Genomic DNA, 21,494 nt, shown 5'->3' on the forward strand with positions numbered 1-21,494 from the left:
AGAAGAAAAAGTAAACTTAATTATTCATATTTCAGTTATACGCAGACTTGTTGATCAGGTGTGAGCAATTTTGTTAAAGCTTAAAGCTTCATGTTAATGTTTTCCGCCTGTTACAGTGAAATATGTGGGTGCAGTTAAAATGTTGTGTTCTTTTGGAGGTGCAATTCAGAGATACATACAATCCATGTCTTATCCTCCTCCAAAAAAGAAAGGAAGTCTGATAATTTTGGATCATATCCAGAGATTCTCTGGATACTGTTACTTTGGGAGAAACACGCTGCGGCAGAGGTGGGTTGCTTCTGGTTCGTCCCAGATTGGCCGAACCAGTAGTAGTGGCAGTGGGAGGATCTGCCCACCTGCCTGGATACCTCTACGCATGCGCGTGCCAGAAGTAAAAAAAAATAGCAACCCATCTCTGGACTGGGTTTCAATGCAGATTTGATTTCCAGCTGCCTAATCTGTGGTTGAATAAGGCCTCTGAATATGATGTAAACTTGAGCACACAATAAATAAGGTATAGACTTGATTTGGCAATCGGAACAAGACCAAAATCTGATAGTTTTATGCATGAAATGGAGAGAAAGGATGACACTTGCTTTCTTCATCCAGTTTTATTGTTCTCTATGGCTTCATGCTGTCTTCATTTCTAAAACTCACTGAAACTTTACTTTTGCATCCTGTATACCTACAGTCCTAAAAAGCTAATAAAGCTTTTCTTTTTCAGCAGGTACACTTCCAAACATTGCAGAATTTAGTTTAGGTTGTAATTTGAGTATGTATCACTGAGATAAGGTTTATTTATTCTTTGTTTTTTGGAAGTTATTATTTAAAATATTTTTTATGGATTCACTATTATTCACTGCTATGAGAATTATATTTATGATGAAAAGCAAATAATGAAATATAAAAACAGCAACATGTAAAAAAGAATTTATGACAATTTTCAAATCTTGACTAAAAGTAGCATATATGGAGACCTTCGTACTCTCGGAGTTTGATTGTTTGCTTGCAGAAGTTTCATTACCTGACTAGGTAATATTGACCTCGTTACCCAGTAAAAAAAAAAAAATGAAACTCAGAGAGCACCAAGGACTCCACTGTTCAACCCTGAATTATATATATCTATGTTCTCTTCTATTGGAGTAGAATATATAGTTGTGTGGAAAATTATGTCTTCAAGTATAAAATCAGCTAATATAAATAATACTTCAATCTAGCTATGGTAATGCTGTCATTTGTCACTAGGTTATATCTTTGGTACAAGGACTAGCAATCCAAAAATTCTGACATTTCAGACATGTGCTTCCATCAAAGACTGTCAGCTGTTCTATGCATAAGGATTTTGATTCAAACAGGCTACTATCAGTGCAGTAAATGAAAAGGGCAACTTTGTTAGCTGTAAAAAACATATAAGAAACTTATGGATGTAGAATTCATGAGCTCATTTTGCTCTCTTTGCCACCTTATATATAATACACTATGAGCTGCTTATTTTTGAATATTTATTTATTCTTAAATCTTTTAAGAGGCAGAATTATCAGAATTTTTTTAAACAACTATGAAATGTTAAGGTTTATTACGAAGTATATATTTGAAAAAGCTAAATAAAAATAATGCTATAGTGCCTATCCTCAGTATAAAGTTTGGTCCACTCTGACTTACATGATGATTTCTAAAAGAATACCAAAGTCATTTAAGTCAATGTTTCTCAACCTTGGTAATTTTAAGATATATGGGCTTGATTACCTAAAATGTCTACCTATTTAATTCTGGGAAATTAATGGGGAATACTGGAAGTCCTTAGGTTTGCCAAAAACATCAATTTAAGTCACTTGATGAAATGTTAATAGATACTGTATTTGACAGCTATTGGATTGGAATAAAGTTCAAACTTGTGCTGAAAGATAATTTCAGTGAAGGTTTTAGGGCTTAAGAAAAAGTAGAAACAATTAATATATATTTCATCATGAGATCAAATGAAAATCTGTGATTATAATATTGTGGTTGATCCAGTACGTGGTCCAGATTAGGCAAAAAGTAAGCTGAACCTTCTAGATCTATTGCAGATAGGTGAGGTAGCATTTTGTATTGTGTTATTCACAGTACAGTATTATTATCCTCCAAACTGCAAATAAATGGCAGCAAGTTACCAAGTGAAATGCTTCCATATTCATCTAATAATCTCTCAGCTGTGAACATCATAGCAGCTTTGATTTTTATTTTCTTTTTCTTTTTTGTGCAATGAATCATGATGTTTGTAGCTATTCGGGTTGTAATCTTTGCAAAATTCTATCAGAATGAATACTGGGGATCATATCATGTGAAATAACCAGAAATATGCAATCACATTACTCTTCTTATTGTCTTTTCTCAGTGTGGAAGAAAAGGCTGCTGGTGAACAATTGGAGGTACCTGTGCTGCTTCCCTCTGCTCCTATTTAAACTGCAACCTTGGGAGAAAGGTGGGAGCAAAGAAAGGTTGTGTGTAAAACAACAAAAGGAGAAATCCCAGAGAGGGAGACGATATAAAGAGACCAGAGTCTGTAAGCGTAAAGCACTGTTCTATGCTAATAATAGTAGTTGTAATTGCAGTACTAATAGTATACTTGTAAGAGAAATAATATAATGTAGCATGGAAGTACAAGTAATAGTACAGAGTGGAGTAGAATAGTAGTAGAATATAATATACAGAACACTGTAAAATATCAATAGTAATAGAAACAGTACAGTATAAGAGACTAAAAAAGAGAATTTGCATAAATATATTTCATTTGTACTTTGGATATTTTTTCAAATAAAAAAACCATGTCCCCAACTCTCATAGGGAGATATAAAAAATCTAACTGCCTAGGATCCAGTGCTTTTGATGGATATTTTGAGCTTCAGTCAATCAAATTGGGTACACTTTAAAAAGAACCCATGACACTCGGGAACTAATATTGTGAAGTCTTTGAAGTTAAAGTAAAATGCAAAGGAGGGACTGAAATCAATATCATCTCCATGGAGCTAGCCAGCACCAATATTCCATTAGCTGAAAATACATTAGATAGAAAAGTGTTGCCAAAATGCTGGAACAATCACAAGAACAAACTGTAAAGGAACAGCTGGGTGGATCTTTTTTTTTTTTAATTCATAGGCTGTACAAAAACAAATATCACAGCAAGGCAGAAAGGTCATAGCTTGCCATTTCTAGTGTCATTTATCTGAAATAAAAGATACAGCTTCAATACAGCTAAAAAACTGGAAACATTATTTCCTTTTATTTTCATGTGACATGTTAGAAAAACCAAAAGATACATAGATTAATGATCTTGCCTGAAAAATTTTGAGAGGCACTCGATGTTATTATGGGCAGACTATCTTACTTCATTGTGCTGCAGTTTACTGAAAAGAAACCTTTCAGAACAAAAATAGTTCAATGAAATGAAATTGCAATTCAGAAGAGGACACAAACGCAACTGAAGACCAGCACAAAACTATGGTAGCGCACACAGAATCCTGGTAATTTAGAGCAGGGACGTGAAGGGGAGGCGGGGCCTCACCAGTGTCATGAGGAAAAGAAATTTTAAAATAATTAAAAAGGCTAAAGTAGTTGCTGCCAGACTCCAGAGTCACAGTGACTCTGAGTCTGCTTAGTGCTAGCTGTAGGGGAAGGCGAGAGAACTATGGGCCTCCTTTGCATAAGGAATTTTTCGCCTTTTAACCCTTGCTCAGAATTAAGCAAGGGTTAAAAGACGAAAAATTCCTTATGCAAAGGAGGCACGTGATTCTCCCACCTCCTGATCTGGGAGCAGCAAATTGTGCCTTGCCTAAGTAAGTTGCTTTTTTATTTAATTTTTTTATATTTTCATCATGGCGGGCGGACAAGAGGAGAGTTGAAATCCACAGCTGGAAAAGGTATGTGGATTGGACGGAGGGACGGGGGGATTCAAAATTATTGTAATTTAATTTGTAATTTTTCATTGTGAGGAATTTGTGTGTGTGTGTGTGTGTGTGTGTTTCTTTCTTCACAGCGGTGGGGTTGGAGGAGGCGGGGACGAGGTGGCGGAGCGTCGCAGTGGCAGGGACGTTCTCGCCGCTGTGTCCACCGCTGTGTTGGACAGGCCAGGCATCTCATGTTTATGTCCACCATAAACGCGAGATGCCTGGCCTGTTGGACACAGCGGTGGCGGGCTGGCGCTTGCTTTCTTTTGCCAGGCCCCTCGCACCCGCATCCAGCCCGCTGGAGCTCACCGCACTGGGGGACGAATGGGCTGGGTGGGCTGGCTGGCTGTGAAGGGGGGAATCATGGCCGCTCAGGCCCCGGCGGCAGGGCTTTAAAGTGGTGGCAGGGCCCCGGCGGCAGGGCTTTAAAGCCCCGGCGGCAGGGCTTTAAATCCCAGGCGCCGCATCCGCCATAGAGCGGACACCAGGACTTTAAAGTCCTGCCGCCGGGTGGCATGCCGGGCGGCATATATATTTCATGTATATATAACATCTCAAAAGAAATTTAACAAAGGCTGGATATAATCCAAAGAGTGTTGGGAATGCCGTTCAGAAATTGAAACATATATCTGCATGAACTTTACTGTTACTGCCATACTTTCAACTGAAATCCACAGGATTTCTAACACCAAGTTAGATCAAAAATTGCTAGTAATATTTTATAACCGAAACCCTAACCGTAATCTATAAGAAACCCTAAATTTCTGACAAAAGAAGACAACTTTGCAACATAAATGTACTATTTTTTTAACTGATAATTTTAAAGGGCTTTCTCTTTTTTGTTCTCCTATTTATTCTCTCTTTTGGTCAATTACATATTATTTGGTAATTATTACATTAGCAATTTCCTTCATCCCCCCCTTTTGTTAGTGTGATGCTATAAAAATGTTTAGAAACAAACTCCTTTGAAACAATTTGCTTCATCTTTTTGTTATATGCGACAGTGAACATAGGGTAATTCTGTTATAATCCTAGATCAGTGATGGGCAACCTTTTTGGCGTGGTGTGTCAAAAATCGGCAAAAAATCGAGCATAACTCGCGTTGTGTGTCACTTCGACAAAAACATAATTTTGCGCAATTTATAGTTTAAACTACAAAAATGTATAATTGCAATATATAATTGTATTTAATAAACCAAAAACAAATTATTTAACATACCTGCTTAGTAACTTCTTTGTTCATCAGTCGATTTCGTATGTTGCCCTTGATATTATTGAACTTGTTTGGGGTGCCGTGAACCAGGGCTGTGAAGTCGGCTGCTTCCAGCTCCACGTCCTCATCAACATGCCGCTCCAGCCCGCCCCAAGAGAACTCAGATATTCTCTTAATAATTGCATCTTTATTCTGCATATCGTGAAATAGAACTGGCGCACATCTTAGGAGAGTTTCTTTAATAAATTCTCCCTCATTAAGCGCTTTTGCATGCTGAGCTATGGAGTGAGCAATGCTCAAACTTGCAGAGTTTAAATTTGTAGAGCCTTTCATAAATAAACAGCGCATGTTCCCGCGCTCCTCTCCTGCGGGTCCTCCCTCGCCGCGCTGATGACGTGTGTGCGCACAGCACGCACGCCTTACCAGCAGCCCCTGCGCTCAGAAAGGGGCAGCGGCGATACAGTAAGTGAGTGTGGGCGGGGGAGATCACACGTCCCGCCCCCCCCGTTCCTCCAGCACAGATTCTTTCATCCTCGGCGGCCGTGCAGGAGCCGAGGATGAATCGCATGAAATCCTGTGCGTGTCACCCCAAATGGCTACGCGTGTCAGCACTGACACGCGTGTCATAGGTTCGCCATCACTGTCCTAGATGTATAGATATTTGATACAGCTTCTTGAAAAATGAAATGTCTACATTGTGGCAATTTTTGCAATGGAAGCACAATAATGAATATTTTGTTGTATATCAATGTATGTCAATAACTTGCTCAAAATCCCTCAGAGCTTTCCTTAGTAAGCATCAAACACTACTTACTTAAAATGTATGATCGCAGATAGTACCAAAGCAGTATATTAAAAAAGAAGTTACTTACGTGAACAGTAAATATAAGAGTATAGAATGGGAATATTGTAAATCATCTGAGATACAAGTATTGCATGTAGACTAATATATGGTACAGGATTCATATTAATATGGTTTCTATTCAAGACACCACCCACAAGAAAAGAATAGCAACAACTGAGGTCCAGTTAAAGTGAGTGAAACAGAAAGTAAGAGAGGGAGGGAGGGAGAGAGATCCTTCCTTAGCCATGGAAGTTCTCCCTCTCGGTATGGTATGGTATGGTATGGTATGGTATGGTATGGTATGGTATGGTATGGTATGTATGTATTCAAAATACCAACCTCTAGCACTCTATTTCTAAGAATGCTTTTGCATCCAAGAGATATTCTTAGAAAGCAAGAATAATGGATGGGTGCAACCTAGTATTTGTTAAAATATGGGTCCCCTTTGCTGAGAGAAAGAGGCAAGTGGAATTGGAATGAATATCAAAAAGCAATCTGATGTTTGGCACTTGAACTCTATATTTTAGCAGCTGCTATCTCCATGACAGCCATTTTCATAAAAAAACATAAAACAAATATCAAAATTACAAATATGCTCACTAAGCCAAAAGGTTGAGAAACCCTGGTTTGGTGTACACACACACACACACACACACACACACACACACACACACACACACACACGTATATGTGTACTTACAAACAGATTAAATACTTATGACATAGAACTTTCTAAAACAAAATACTCTATGCAACAGGAAAGTTCCATATATACAAAACTTGTTATCATTATAGCAAGAAAGTACTGATCATATTATTTGGGACTGTCCCTAGTCTCCTTAGCACCATGTGTAGAACATATACTGTACATACTGTATGGCAGATCTTAGTTGAGAGTAGAGATTCAATTTTCTCAAAACAACTAAGTCATAGTAGTTGATGTGTAATGGAAAACTTCAAAGCCTGCTCCACTTTATAATCCTTTTGATGGCAGGTTACATCCTGTATATTCCATTTCTTGGCCTTTTCCACTAATGACATCTGCATTAAAAGAGAAATTGTATTTCTCCAGGCTTTGTCATCTTTTTCTAACCGCTGCTCAGGAAGCTGTTCTTGCAATGCATTATTTCAAAAAAATTCTATCTTCCGATGGGTAATTATCAATAACTCACAGTGAATTTTTAGGAAGATAATATAAAGTCAGCTTTATAAAGGGTTCACGAGAGCGTTGGTAAGGACATTTCTTCTCTGTTTGATCTGATTCTGTACAGAAGCCTCAGTGTGAGTCAGTGAAAGTAGTATTTTTAGAAATAAAAATCTGATTTATTTATCCAGATTCAGGAAGCAATCATATTGGTCATAAGAAAATTTAAAAATCACTGATGTGTCTAGGTCAGGTTGCCTGTCAGAAAATGGCATGGGAATTTGAGAAAACTCTGGAATCCTTCATAAGTGTATAGTAATAAAGCAAAGAAATGGAGGAAAATTGAGGGAAGAAGATGAGCATAAAGCCATCAAATCAGTCAAATTAAATTTTAAAGTTTTCATTTTCCAATCCCATTTTCCTAAAGTTGTTTGATTCCCAACATTGCAGTTGGTGGTGGAAGGTGGGACTGCAGGACTAACAGCTGGACTTCTGTGGCCTTTGGTTTTCCCTGCTGCATTTCGCTGCTCTAGGTTTCCCAGGCTCTAGTAGTCAGTGTGGAGGTTTCCAGATAGTTTTACTTGGGCTGATATCCAGATTTTAGTTGTATGTTTTGGGGTAAGGTGGAGAGTGATGAAATCCCTGAAAACAAATGACCAAGCTCAGAGAGCATAAAGAACTCTGAACTGCGTATATTGTATTCTGTTGGTAATGCTCACAAAGATTTGACCTCCCTGAGACTGCCAAGTGTTTGGGCAGATAAAACACAGGAGGGCTGAGTTCCCAGTGAGTGGGGTGGGCTTTTGGATATTTGGTTGGGTTTGTATGAGGTGGGTAGGGAAATGTAATGATATCTGTGAATGACCTTAAAGGATGAAAGAAAGAAATTCTGCCTAGGAAATAGTCAGATAAGAGGGAGGGAATCACAGTGGCTTAATGTCAGATGAACAAAGTTGATCAGGTAATTAAAAATGATACTGATCTTATATCTTGAGATGTGTAATATTCTATGAATGAAGCATTAATTATCATCCTATCTCTAATCTTCCTTCTTTGGAAGGTTGGTGAAAAGTTGATTGGTCTGCAGTTCTTGGAAGAAGTATGCAAACAAGATTCATTTTGATATGGCGCATGCGCGAGAACGGGAATGGCCGCCGAGCTCTAACGCTCCGGCTACCGAAAAGAAACAGCGGAAAATTCCAGGCGACGAGGACCCCGAATATGACAACAGAGGGGTCCTCGCAAACGATCAGCTGTCAGGCTTCCAGGGAAGGTAACTTTCTAAGGAGGGGGCTACCTTCGGGTGGCCCCGGGACGGCGTTACCTCCCTCGGTGACTTTTCTTCCGATCAGCTGGGCGGCGGCGGTGGCGGCGTTGCGCGAGCGGCGGCGGCTTCGGCCCCGCTGCCTCAGGAGGCTGCCCCGCTGCCTTGGGAGGCTGGATCCGGACTTTGAAGTGCCTGTTTGGTTTGGAGGTTTATTTTTCTACCCTCACCGTAATCCTGGTGCCTGGCATTACGGCCCTATTGACGGCTCCCTCTTGAACAGCTGGGTGGCGGTGGTGGCGGCGTTGCATGAGCGGCGGTGGCTTTGGCCCCGCTGTCCCAAGAGGCTGCCCCGCTACCCTGGGGAGCTTGATCCGTGCCCTGATCAAAGGGTAAGGAGCTGCATGGAAGTGCCTGCTCGGTCTGGAGGACTTGGTCTTTATCCCCACCACAATTCTACTGTTTTGTATTGCGGCCCTGTTGACTGCTCTTTCTCCCCTTGGTACGACATCTCCTTTGGGTTCTACTGCTGCTTTCACTGGGCCTTGCAACGTTTTATTTACCATCTACCTTCCTGGATTGTGATCCCAGGTCTGCAACAACAAACTTTTTATTGTGTTGGGTACCATCTGCTGCTGTTGCTGCCTCAGGAGTGCCACGTCAGGCAAAACCGTCTACCAGACCATCTTGTATTGGACACCATTACCCCGGAAAGGCAGCATATGTGGTCCTCTGGCCCCCTCCAGTGGCCATTACTGGCGCTTCCTCTAGTTCTAGGCTGGTTTCATCATTTTTTCCACCTCTACCGCCTTCTTAATTACCACCTACACACTCCACTTACAATTATAGCCATAATTACATCTGCCGGGCCTCTGCACATACGAACTAACTGCATCCAGCTGGTTAATATTATCTTTTATCGTCCAAGGGAAACCATCTTAACTGCCCAGACTTTGCCTTTACTGACACTATTGATAAATCGGACTTTAACAGCTTTAACAATTTCTTCTAATCGCCTGGACTTTTTGGGACCTTCCCAAATACATAAGAGGGGACGAAGGCTACTCCCCCTTCTATATATACTCTTTTATAAGATCTACGGACGCTGCGCAAACTTTTAAATGGTATGCTGAGTGCATGGGATTGAATGTGTGAATTGGATGATCCCACTTTTTATTACCCTATGACTCTTGTATTTTATGTGTTTTAATTATCACGTGGGGACTGCTTGAGTGTATAAATGAGTGTGCTTGATTCGGAGGACCTGCCGGGAGTTGCGGGGGCTATGGGGGTGGCTGAGGGGGCTAAAGACACGGGAGAGGGTCGGGGTATTGCGGTCGTGACAGGGAGGGGCAGATACGGCGGGGACTCTAGGGCAGGCCATTACCGGGGAAGGAGGGTTCGCTACATCACAGAGATCCCTCCTTCCGGCCCTAGGAGTCCCACTCCAAGACCAGATGGTGTAAGTAATCAGGACCCTGGTCTCAGGCTGTTGTCGCTAAATGCCAGGTCTGTTGTACATAAAGCACCTCTCGTCCGGGACTTAATTTTAGACGAGAGGGCAGACCTGGCATGTATTACTGAGACCTGGCTGGGCCCAGAGGGAGGAGTCCCCCTTGTAGAACTGTGCCCAGAAGGATTTCAGGTGCTGCATCAGCCGAGAGCCCAGGGAAGGGGTGGGGGTGTGGCCGCTGTTATCCGGGAGTCGTTAGTTCCTCGTAGGGTCCCTGCTCCGGAGATTGTCGGGTGTGAGTCTTTGCTGTTAAAGTTGGACCTCAAGGGTCAAGTGGGTTTGCTGCTAACGTACCTGCCTCCCAACAGCGTTGCAGCAGCCCTCCCCTCGCTCCTCGAGTCAGTAGCCGAGCTGGCAGTTGAGTTCCCTAGGCTGATGGTCCTGGGGGACTTTAATCTGCCGACGCTCGGTGAAAACTCTGATGGGGCGCAGGAGTTCATGGCTTCCATGACAGCCATGGGCTTGACTCAAGTAATTCGAGGCCCAACCCATTCGGCGGGACACATGCTTGACCTTGTATTTCTCTCGGAGCAGTGGATGTGTGATCTTGGTCTGAGGGGGAGTGACATCGTACCCCTGTCGTGGTCAGACCATTGCCTACTGAGGCTCGACTTCCGGAGGCCAAACCCCCACTGTAGGGAGGAGGAACCGACCAGGTGGTTCCGCCCCAGGCGTCTTATGGAGCCAGTAAGGTTCCAGACAGAGCTTGGGGTTATTCCTGATACTCTCACCCACAGTCCGGTAGAGACTCTGGCTGCTGCGTGGCACTCGGCAGCGTCAGAGGCCCTCGACCGGATTGCGCCACTGCGGCCCCTCCGAGGCAGCGGATCCCGGAGACCACCTTGGTTCACCGAGGAGCTCCGGGAGATGAAGCGCCGGAGGAGATGCCTAGAGCACCGTTGGAGGTCCGATAAGTCCGCATCGAACCGAGCAATGGTAACCACCTGCACCAGGGAATATACTAGGGCACTTAGGGCAGCTAAAAGATCACATATAGCCTCCCTGGTTGCGTCCGCTGAGTCCCGTCCAGCCGCCCTGTTTAGGATAACCCGCTCCCTGTTGAACAAAAGGGAGGCGGGGGAACCCTTGCAGGGCAGAGCTGAAGAATATGCCCAATTCTTAGCGGACAAAATTGCTCGGTTTCGGACGGACTTGGACTCCACACCTGCAGTTCCAGCCGAGACTCAGAGGGACCAAGTTCAACAGCTCTGGGTTGAGTTTCAGGAGGTTACCCCCGGGGATGTGGACAAGGCCATGAGAGCTGTGAGTTCCTCCACCTGTGCTTTGGATCCGTGTCCCTCATGGCTGGTTTCTAACTGCAGTGAGGTGACACGAGGCTGGATCCAGGCGGTAGTAACCGCCTCCCTTCGGGAGGGGAACTTCCCCGCCGCACTGAAGGCGGCGGTGGTGAGACCCCTCCTGAAGAAGTCATCCCTTGATCCAGCTGTCCTTAATAACTACCGCCCGGTCTCCAACCTCCCCTTTCTGGGGAAGGTTGTTGAGAAGGTGGTGGCCTTCCAGCTCCAACGGTCCTTGGAGGAAGCAGACTATCTAGACCCCTTCCAGTCAGGCTTCAGACCCGGTTACAGCACTGAAACCGCCTTGGTCGCATTGATGGATGATCTCTGGAGAGCCAGAGATGAAGGACATCCCTCCATCCTGGTCCTCCTTGACCTCTCAGCGGCTTTCGATACCATCGACCATGGTATCCTTCTGCGAAGACTGCGGGAGGTGGGAGTGGGAGGCACCGTGTTACGGTGGTTCTCCTCCTACCTCTCGGACAGGTCGCAGTCGGTGTTAGTAGGAGGGCAGAGATCGTCCCCAAGGCCCCTAAAATATGGGGTGCCGCAGGGTTCGGTCTTATCCCCCCTACTATTTAACATTTACATGAAACCGCTGGGAGAGATCATCCGTAGGCACGGGATTAGATACCATCAATATGCGGACGATACTCAATTGTATCTGTCCGCCCCGTGCCAAATCAATGAAGCGGTTGACGTAATGGACCGGGGACTCGAAGCCGTCATGGACTGGATGAGGATTAACAAGCTTGTGCTCAACCCAGAAAAGACCGAGTGGCTGTTGTGTTTTCCTCCCAAAAATTCGGCCATTAATCCAACACTCAGGCTGGGGGGTCAAATTCTACACCCCTCAGAGAGGGTTCGCAACTTGGGAGTCCTCCTGGATCCACAGCTGTCATTCGACCATCATATAGCAGCTGTGACCAGGGGGGCATTCGCCCAGGTACGCCTGGTGCGCCAGTTGCGACCCTACCTGAACCGGGAGGCTCTCACAACAGTCACTCGGGCCCTCGTGATCTCTAGGCTGGAATACTGCAATGTGCTCTACATGGGGCTGCCCTTGAGGAACATCCGGCGACTTCAGCTAGTACAGAACGCAGCCGCGCGAGTGATCGCGGGTGCACCCCGATTCACCCGCATTACACCTATCCTCCGCGAGCTGCGCTGGCTACCTGTCGATCTCCGGATGCGCTTCAAGGTGCTATTGACCACCCATAAAGCCCTACATGGCAGTGGATCTGGATACTTGAGAGACCGCCTTCTGCCAATTACCTCCCTACGGCCTATAAGATCTCATAGGTTGGGCCTCCTCCGCATCCCATCGGCCAGCCAATGTCGGCTGGCAACCACAAGGAGGAGGGCCTTCTCAGTAGCGGCCCCGACCCTTTGGAACGAACTCCCCGTAGAGATCCGTACCCTCACCACCGTCCAGGCCTTCCGCACAGCCTTGAAGAACTGGCTCGCCCGTCAGGCCTGGGGATAAGGACCATTACCCCGCCCGAATGTTGTATGCATGTTGCGTATTATTTTATTATGTGTTGTCGTCTTAGTACTGTATTGTATTGTATTCCCCTCTCCCTGGTTTCTGTGAGCCGCCCTGAGTCCCCTCAGGGAAAAGGGCGGCCTACAAATAAAATCAATTCCAATTCCAATTCCAATTCATTTCATTGAGGTTTTCTTTAGCCCAGAGATAGTTAAACCTGGTTGCTGTCCTGGACTTTGCATTGGGGCATTGGGGTGGTGGTTCATCAAATCCACATAGCTTTTGTTTTTTATTATTTTATTCCTATGTATTCTATTTTTATATTGTTTTTATTGCATGTTATGCAGAGTATACAGAGTCAATTTTACTCACGCAGCTGCAGTAGAAGGTAAGTTCTTACTTGAACTGTGTGCACTCAGTAAACCAGTTGTTACTGGTTGAATCCCACCACTGGTCTGTCAATGTGAAAATATGTAACAATTACTTAACAAATTTAATTAGTAATAAATACTTATCAATATAGCAAAAGAGGGATAATATGAAAACTTTAAAGAATGATGAAAAGAATGAATTTTGGTTTATTTTGTTTGAGGATCTATAAATCATTTGATAAAGTAATTTCTTCTGAAAAATATGATACCATGAAGCTCAGCTTTAGAATCTGCTTTGAACAGTAGTTCTAACAAACTACAATGTTGTTGAGCATGTATAGAATTATAATTATTATTTGTCACAAGGAAGAGAATCATTATACTAGTTGTGTATAAAATATGGATATAATTCAGCTTGTTCTTTGTGAGTAAAAGCAGGAGGGATTTTTTTCTTCAAAGGGCAGGATTAAAGAATGCATAAACCCAGACAAAGAATTTCACTGTACTTTAATCTGGAAACAGCCCTGCTTATACAATGATATGTCCCTGTCCTCCTCCCCCAGATTAAATCCAGGATTATCATGAAGTATGACATGTGCATATTATGAAATGGTATTACTCTGTCTAACTTCTGTGTGTTGGTGTGTAAAAGAGAAATTACCTCTTCTCACTTCCTATCCCAGCAGGTGACCCATATCATCAGAACAGAACCAGCAGGGTTGTCTATTCAATATGCCTGCAGTGGCCTGTAAAAATCTCTGGATTCAGTGTTTTAGTCTACAAAAAGGTACACTCCTTCCTCATCTAAATACTAAGAATGAGTCATTTGCAATTGTTTTTTTCTTCCAGTTGAGCATTTAGGCTTTAGTTTTAATAGCTGTTTGACAACTGAAGACATAATGTTCCAGAAGAAAAGAAAGACACACAATACACAGGGTTTATGGCACTCTCATTAGAGTGTCTAATCAGCTGCACACAGGAACTCTTCAAACAGATCTGAGGTAATGTGTGGCATAGCCAGATAATTTTGACAAAGTTCAGTTCTCTAATATTTGCAATTAAACCATCAGCACTAAAGGGGAAAACACAAATGTGTTGTTACTGCATGCAAAGGAGACTTCACTTGGTCAATGCTAAACTGTTTTCTACATAAGTGTGGTACAAAGGGTCAAGTAGCAAATGGAAACCAATGGATCCAGTCAGCTCCTGCATATGTAATAAAATCCAGTATTAGCAAGTAGCAGAAGAACAAAGCAGTCATCTCATCAACATGTCTGTCTCACTAGATCTGTGTGATTAATCCCAAATGGAGGCCAACAGGGATTTAGTGTAAATGGAATAGAAGCTTATTCCTGAGAAAGAGTCTATTTATATTTATTTCTATAGTCCTTAATTTTTTTTTAAAGAATGTCAACTTTTAATTAATACTGAAAGTCTGATAGTTCCTTTAGGATTATTCATCAAATGAAAAAAAATATGAATTAGCAATTGACATTCTTGTTAACTTGTACAAAGAAACATCCACATTTTTTTTCTAAATTTCATTGTTGCATCATCTCTGTATTTTAAATTATTTTCAAATGACAAATAATTTGCAATCAAAATTTTATGATGCTTGTATATGAAAACATTTTTTAAATGATTATAGTTGGGAAAATACAAAATAAGCTTTAAAACAAATAAGCAAAAACACATTAGCATAATAATATTACACTGGATTATTTAGCTGTCATAAGAGACTTTTTATCTTGTCTTAGATTTCAATGTTTTCAAGCTGTAATTAGGATTTAATTTAAAGGTATCCTTTCATCAGTGAAAGTTTTCATCTATGTATAGAAAAGCTGTGAATCTAATACAAGTAGTTCTTGATTTACAACTGTAATGGAACCTGCAATTTTAGTCATTAAGTCATGATGGTTGTAAATTGGCTGGCATGGCTATGACCCACTTTACAACCTTTTTTTGCAGGAGTCATAAAGTGAACATGATTGTTGTTAGGAGAATCCACTGATTACTATGGGGCTCTTTATTTTTCAGGAAATTGGAAGTAAATATCTCTTTCCAATGAAAACACTGTAAATTGTGGTCACATGACCATGAGGTATTGCAAATGGCTGTAAATGTGGACTAGCTATAAACCCATTGAAACTTTAAATGGTTGCTAAAGAAAAGGTAATAAATAGAGGGCTACTATTTCAACTTACAAACTGAAAAGTGGCCTGATCCAAAAGTAGTAAGTTACCAGACATTATTATAGTTAGTTTCACCAAAAAATGGAAAGGGAAATAAAATTTTACCAATATCTTTTGTAGGCTGGTCAGTCACTTTTCTGGAGACTCTTTTCAGCCTTATCTAGAAGACTTTTAAAGCTCAATAACATCTTGTTCCATCAGTGGGAAGCCTGTTTATGATTTCTGAATAATTTCCACATAAAAACAGGAGATTGTATGATTCTTAATATATCCTGTTTATAAATTTAATGTAGACATCTGTCTGACCAATGTGAAAACTGAATGCTGAACCAAATAGATATGATCTAAGGTGGCTATTTTGTTTTAAAGGGTAAATATACAATAGAATTAGAATACTTTATTAGCCAAGTGTGATTAGACACACAAGGAATTTGTCTGTGGTGCATAAGCTCTCAGTGTACATACAACAATAGTGATAGATCATATTCATAGTCATTCATCATAGCAATAACACTTAGAGTTATATATTGCTTCATAATACTTTACAGCACTTTCTAAGCCTCAAACTCACTTCATCATGGTGGCATCACATGATGTATTGGGACTTCCCTCCCCTTCACTAAACTGGGTGTGAGCATGGCCAGGGAGGGCGTGATACATCTCACCCACAGGCCAGGAGTTTGACAGCTCTCCTCTAAGTGGTTTACAGAATCAGCATATTGCCCCCAATAATATGGGTCTTCATTTTACCGACCTCAGAAGGAAGGAAGGCTGAGTCAAATTTGAGCCAGTCAGGATTGAATTCCTAGCAGGGAAATGCAGAGTTAGCCTACAATACTGCATGATAACCATTCTAACCACTGTGTTACCACAGCTCATAAAATATGTTTACTTTTTTATTTGATTTACATAATTTAAACAAGTAGAAAAGAATGATATGCATATTTGTGTAAAGGTGCTTGGGGTAAAAACACTATTCTGTAAGAAAAAAATCTACATGTTGCTATTGCAAGATATTTTTTTAGATGAATAAATAGGAAGAAATCCTTTATAGGAAACCTGATTGTAAATGCTCCACATCTATTGTTGGATCAAGGCCATAGCCTTCACATATACTATTACTCAAGACAAAATATTACCAATCATTCTACAAAGGATTATCTAACTCCTGGGACATTTTGAATGTGGTATATTTGTTTATTCACTGAGGAATAAAGCTAAGAAGTATCAGAAGATAAATTCAATAATAGTGAGTAATCAATCAAGTACTAAAATGATAGATGGAAACAACTTTCCCCCAGGAAAGCCAGCAAATGGAACTGTTTTGCAAAATTATTTTGAATAACTAGAACACGTCAAAGTACTGCAAAATGTAAATCTGAAAATATACAGCTACTGTGTCCGCAATATCAAATAAATAAATAGAAAATCTGAACTGATAATAAGTAATAGTATTTATTACTTATTAAAAAGCAGCCACTATGTATTGATCTAATAATAAGAACAGAGTAGGATTTTTTTATAATCAAATGTTTAGGCCATAGTCATCCATAATTAAAATCTGGCTTCAATATGAATGAGACTAAGAAGCTGAATTCTTTTCTTGGAAACAGCAGTCAGAATAATGTAATATAAAACCAACATCAAAGCTGACATTCTGTCAAAGCCATGTTTTCCCCAAAAGGACAATTTAAAGGTTGCTTGGCCTTTGAATGTATAGTATCTGCAGAGTTGAGCTCATTTCTGATCATTTAATAGACATGTCAATGGAATTTGGAAGTAATTTGACATTCCAGCATGTTTTGAAGTTTCCAATCAGTATTTTTGGATTACAGCAGGATACAAATTTAATAAATGAAAACTCTAGTCATGGATCAACTCTAGTTGATTCTGCACAAGTGCTACTAAGGGTGAAACTCACTTTGCTTCTAAGCTCAAGGGCCATTATTTGCCAAGCTATAATTTCAGAATTAATGTGGGTATAAATATGTGTTTAGGAATATGGATGCATATTCAGCACGAAGTTCCAAGTAACAGTATGACAGATATCTTAGATATATCTTGATAATTTTTCCAAGACTTTGGGAATAGAGATTATTTTGCTAGAACACTGACAGGCATAATACAATCTCCTTTCAAAAACCAAGAAAGATTAAAATGTATTAATCAGGGACTTTTTCTTTCTGTAAAATATACACACAAAAATATGAAACATTAACTTTAAGCTCTTCAAAGAAAAATATGAAGAAATAACCTACAGTAATTGTATAACTTACAAGATAAAAGAAGAAATTAACAGAAAGAAATTCAATTTTCTTAAACAAATAGACTGAAACTGCCCAGCATTAATGTTTTCGACTGAATGAAATAAGATTTTTTATTATAGCAGTTAGCTGTTCTAGCAGTATTCTCATGAGCTGATCTGAACAATAACCTGATCTGTTAAATTACACGAATTTGTCTTTATAATGCGTAAATAAGGTATTATAAAGAAATTGTCATTAGTTAGACAACCATAACAAAGCATCATAGCTGTCCATTGAATCATTATGTTTTAGCAGATGTAATTTGATAGAACTTAAATTGTATTAGAATGATGGTCAGACACCTTTTCCAAAGCTTTTGTTGAAATTGCTGTTTTTCATCCATTCTGCAGGATTCTGCACTTTGAAAAATTAATTAATTGAAGAAAAATAAAAAGTATAGGATGAAGCTACATAAAATTCTATCACATGTTTGCTTTCAGTATTGAATATAGAGAGCTACATGTCTGCTTCCTCTTTCTGCATGCATATTTTGTTGTTTTAGTATATTTTGAAAGCTGAACATAATTTCTTTGTCCTTGATCTCATATTTAATGAGATGTGTATGAAAGTAATATTTGGCCATTTTAATTGGAATACTTTGATCATGTTTTTTAAGTTATCAGTAAATTTACAATATCAAAAAATGATAAGATTTTTCCAAGAGTGGAGACCAATGGAAAATTTTCAAATAAGAGACTACCATATTTTTCGGAGTATAAAATGCACCTTTTCCCTCAAAACAGAGGATGAAAATCTGGGTGCATCTTATACTCTGAATACAGCATTTTTGGCCTCCCAAAACCCCACCCCCTTTGCAAAAATGGCCTTGCATAGCCTTTAGACTTCCAGAGTACTCCTGGGGGCCGGGGAGGGCAAAAATGAGTGAAAAACAGGCTGTTTTTTGCTCGTTTTTGCCCGCCCCAGCCTCCAGGAACAATCTATAAGCCTCCTAAAGGCTATGCATGCCTTTTTTTTTTTTTGACAAAAAACGGGCTCATTTTCGTGAAAAATGGACCATTTTTGAGAGGTTTGTAGAGTGCAAAAACTTTTTAAATTTTTTTTGCCTCTTCATAATCTTGGTGCATCTTATACTCCAGTGTGTCTTATACTCCGAAAAATGCAGTATATTTGTGTATTTGTATGGGAACACGGTGTGGCAAGGCTTTTATTAGGATTATTAGGATTACCTTTCTAATTTTTGCAGTTCACTCATAGCCTTTTTAGAAGGTACATTCATAATCCAGATAATATAATAGAGTTTTATTGTTTATAAGCAAAATAAATATTTTGCATATTTAAATACATTGAATTCAATTCCTATTATCACAGCCAATATATGTCTATTTGGGAAAGGCAGCTATAATGCTATAGCACAAGAAAAACTTTCAAAAATTTTCAAGGGATGTTTCAATTTGATAAAGTTTTGATGGGATCACCCAACTGAACAGATTCACAAACTGAAGATAGCCTCAAAGCACTTTATAGACTTTCACATACTTTATGGTCTTTCTGTAGATACAGATTCTACAGAATGTTGTAACTTCCCTTGCAAAAAGGATAAATGCTCGTTCTATGACACTGGCATGAAGTAGTTAGCCAATCTCTTTGCCTATCAGAGCTTCTTTGGGATGCCAAGGTATTCCTCTTTGTTATCAGCAAACAACTTTCTTGAGTTAATATATTTCTATATTTGTCATGCCAATATAACTGGGAAATGAGCTAGACTAGGGGTGACAAATTCAATTTCATTGAGGGCCACATCAGGGTTTTGTTTGACCTTGGGGGAGCAGGGTGCATGGCCATGGTGGGTGAGGCCAGCTCAACATCACTTGTGTTGAGGACATCTGTTTTCTGTAGTGACAGCCTCTTCCATTACTCTGCCAGCGAAAACGCAGCCCACCTGAGCTCTGTTTTCACTGGCAGAGGGCTGCAGGAGGCTGTTGCAGCCGAAAATGGTGCCCCCAACATGAATTTTCACTGGCAGGGGCACTGTGGGCTAGTCCTTCACTGTTTCCAGGGCCACCCTGTGGGCCAGAGTTAAGCACCCCATGGGCTGGATTTGCCTCGTGGGCCTTGACTTTGACACCCCTGAGTGAGACTGACAAATTTAGTATGCAATCTTGGATAATTAGCATACCATCTTGGGTAGAACTGTACTTTAACTTGGTATGACTAGATAAGGTTTATCTTTTGACAATATAATAAGGGGTAAGATAAAGGTAAAATGTAAAGGCTCTGGCTAAACTGCTTTTAAGAAAAAGGGAATGGCAAGGCTATCAATATGATTTTATGTCAGCTTCTTTTTAATCAAAAGTATGTTATTGTTAAAACAGTTGGAGTAAAACAATTGGTTCATTATAATTTCTGCAGAGAAGGTTTATATAATTTGCAAAATAAAATGTTATCCTGTCCTCTAACAACATTGCCTTTAAAAATCTGGAACATATATTGAAACTGAAGCTGGATAATTGAAGATTGACAGATTTAATGTTATCTAATGTTACTATCTATTTTGTATTTACCCAGTTCTATGAAATGTTTTTACAGCATGTTTTATCAAATCATAACTCAAAATGGCTTCATTTACCTTTGAATCTCATAATGAAAACTGGAATGGAATAATCTGCAAGTCAAATCGTGAATCTTCAGTTCAAACCAAACCTGATTCACACAGACATAATTTGTATCAAATAATTTTTCTAATGGCTTCTCCCTAAATTGGATCAATTCAAACTACTAATGTTGCTGGATTAACAGATTATTGACTCAAATATCTGTCATTCTATCACCCTACAATCCATGTATTTTTCTTCTCTCTGTAGCTTTCAAAAGTTTGCTATGATAGAGCTTTGTAAAGCAATAAAATAGATCTCTATAGTAAATATTTTCAAGTTATAAATGTTGAATCTATATTATTATTACCTGTCCCCCACAAATCTATCTTGCAAATTTAAGAAAGTTATGCTATTTCAAGTATCAAAGGAGCTTGTAGTATTTGTGATAAGAAAGAAGTGATTTTTGCAATTCATTTTGAAGAAATAATAAAGGAAAATACTCTACTGCTAGTAAAATATAATATCACTTATTGTTGAAAAAGGAAAGAAAAAGTAGATACAGAGGGATGTTAACACTAATTTAGCTTTGATTTCATTTCTTGGGATTCAGTCACAATTGTTTGTTAAAAAGTATATATTGCATTTGAGGGGGTGTGATGGCATAGTGATTAAGATGTTGAGCTAGCCAACTGGAAAGATGACAGCCCAACTGCTGCACAACGGGTTGAGCTGCCATTCTCACCGCAGCTACTGCCCACCTAGCAGTTTGAAAACATGTAAATGCAAGTAGATTAATAGGTACCACTTTGGTGGGAAGATAGCAAAATTCTGAGTGCCTTTGGCATATAGCCATGCCGGTTACAGGAAATGTCTTAGGACAATGCTGGCTCCCTCGGCCAAGAAACGGAGATGAGAATTGCCTTTAGGATTAGACACAACTGGACAGAGAAACCTTTATCTTCAGTCATTGCATAGTTCCATTTCTATAAGAATATATTTGTGGTTAGGCGTTTATATTGTACAATCACAATGTTGCATGAGAATAAATGGTTTATTTTTATATTTGGCCTGAATGAAAAAATCGTAACAGTATTTATTTGAACCTTAACATAAGTCAATCAAGCAGCCAGCTTTCATGCCCAAGGCAGAACTAGAACTCACAGTCTTCTTGTTTTTAGGTCAGCACTTATTATACCAAAGGATAAAAGAGTTCAAACTTAATGATATTAAGTAGAAATAAAAACAGAAACAAGTATATACAACCATCTTCCCACTGTAAGATTTAGGCATATGTTATTTATTTATTTATTCAATTTCTATGCCCGCCCATTTAAAATACATGATTCTGAGTGGCTAACAATACTTAAAAATGAGGGGGGGGGAGA

The 21,494-nt window shown here is 40.1% G+C and overlaps 1 protein-coding gene across 7 annotated transcripts in view; it reads right to left on the reverse strand.

Annotated features, from left to right (window-relative positions):
- SYT1 (synaptotagmin 1) overlaps nucleotides 1–21,494 on the reverse strand; it is a 304,769-nt gene that overhangs the window by 152,880 nt on the left and 130,395 nt on the right. The gene's annotated exons all lie outside the window — the stretch shown is intronic.

This window comes from Thamnophis sirtalis, unplaced genomic scaffold (genome assembly GCF_051295495.1).
Source record: "Thamnophis sirtalis isolate CommonGarterSnake01/CBP01778 unplaced genomic scaffold, rThaSir2_p1.2 scaffold_9, whole genome shotgun sequence".
NCBI lineage: Eukaryota > Metazoa > Chordata > Lepidosauria > Squamata > Natricidae > Thamnophis > Thamnophis sirtalis.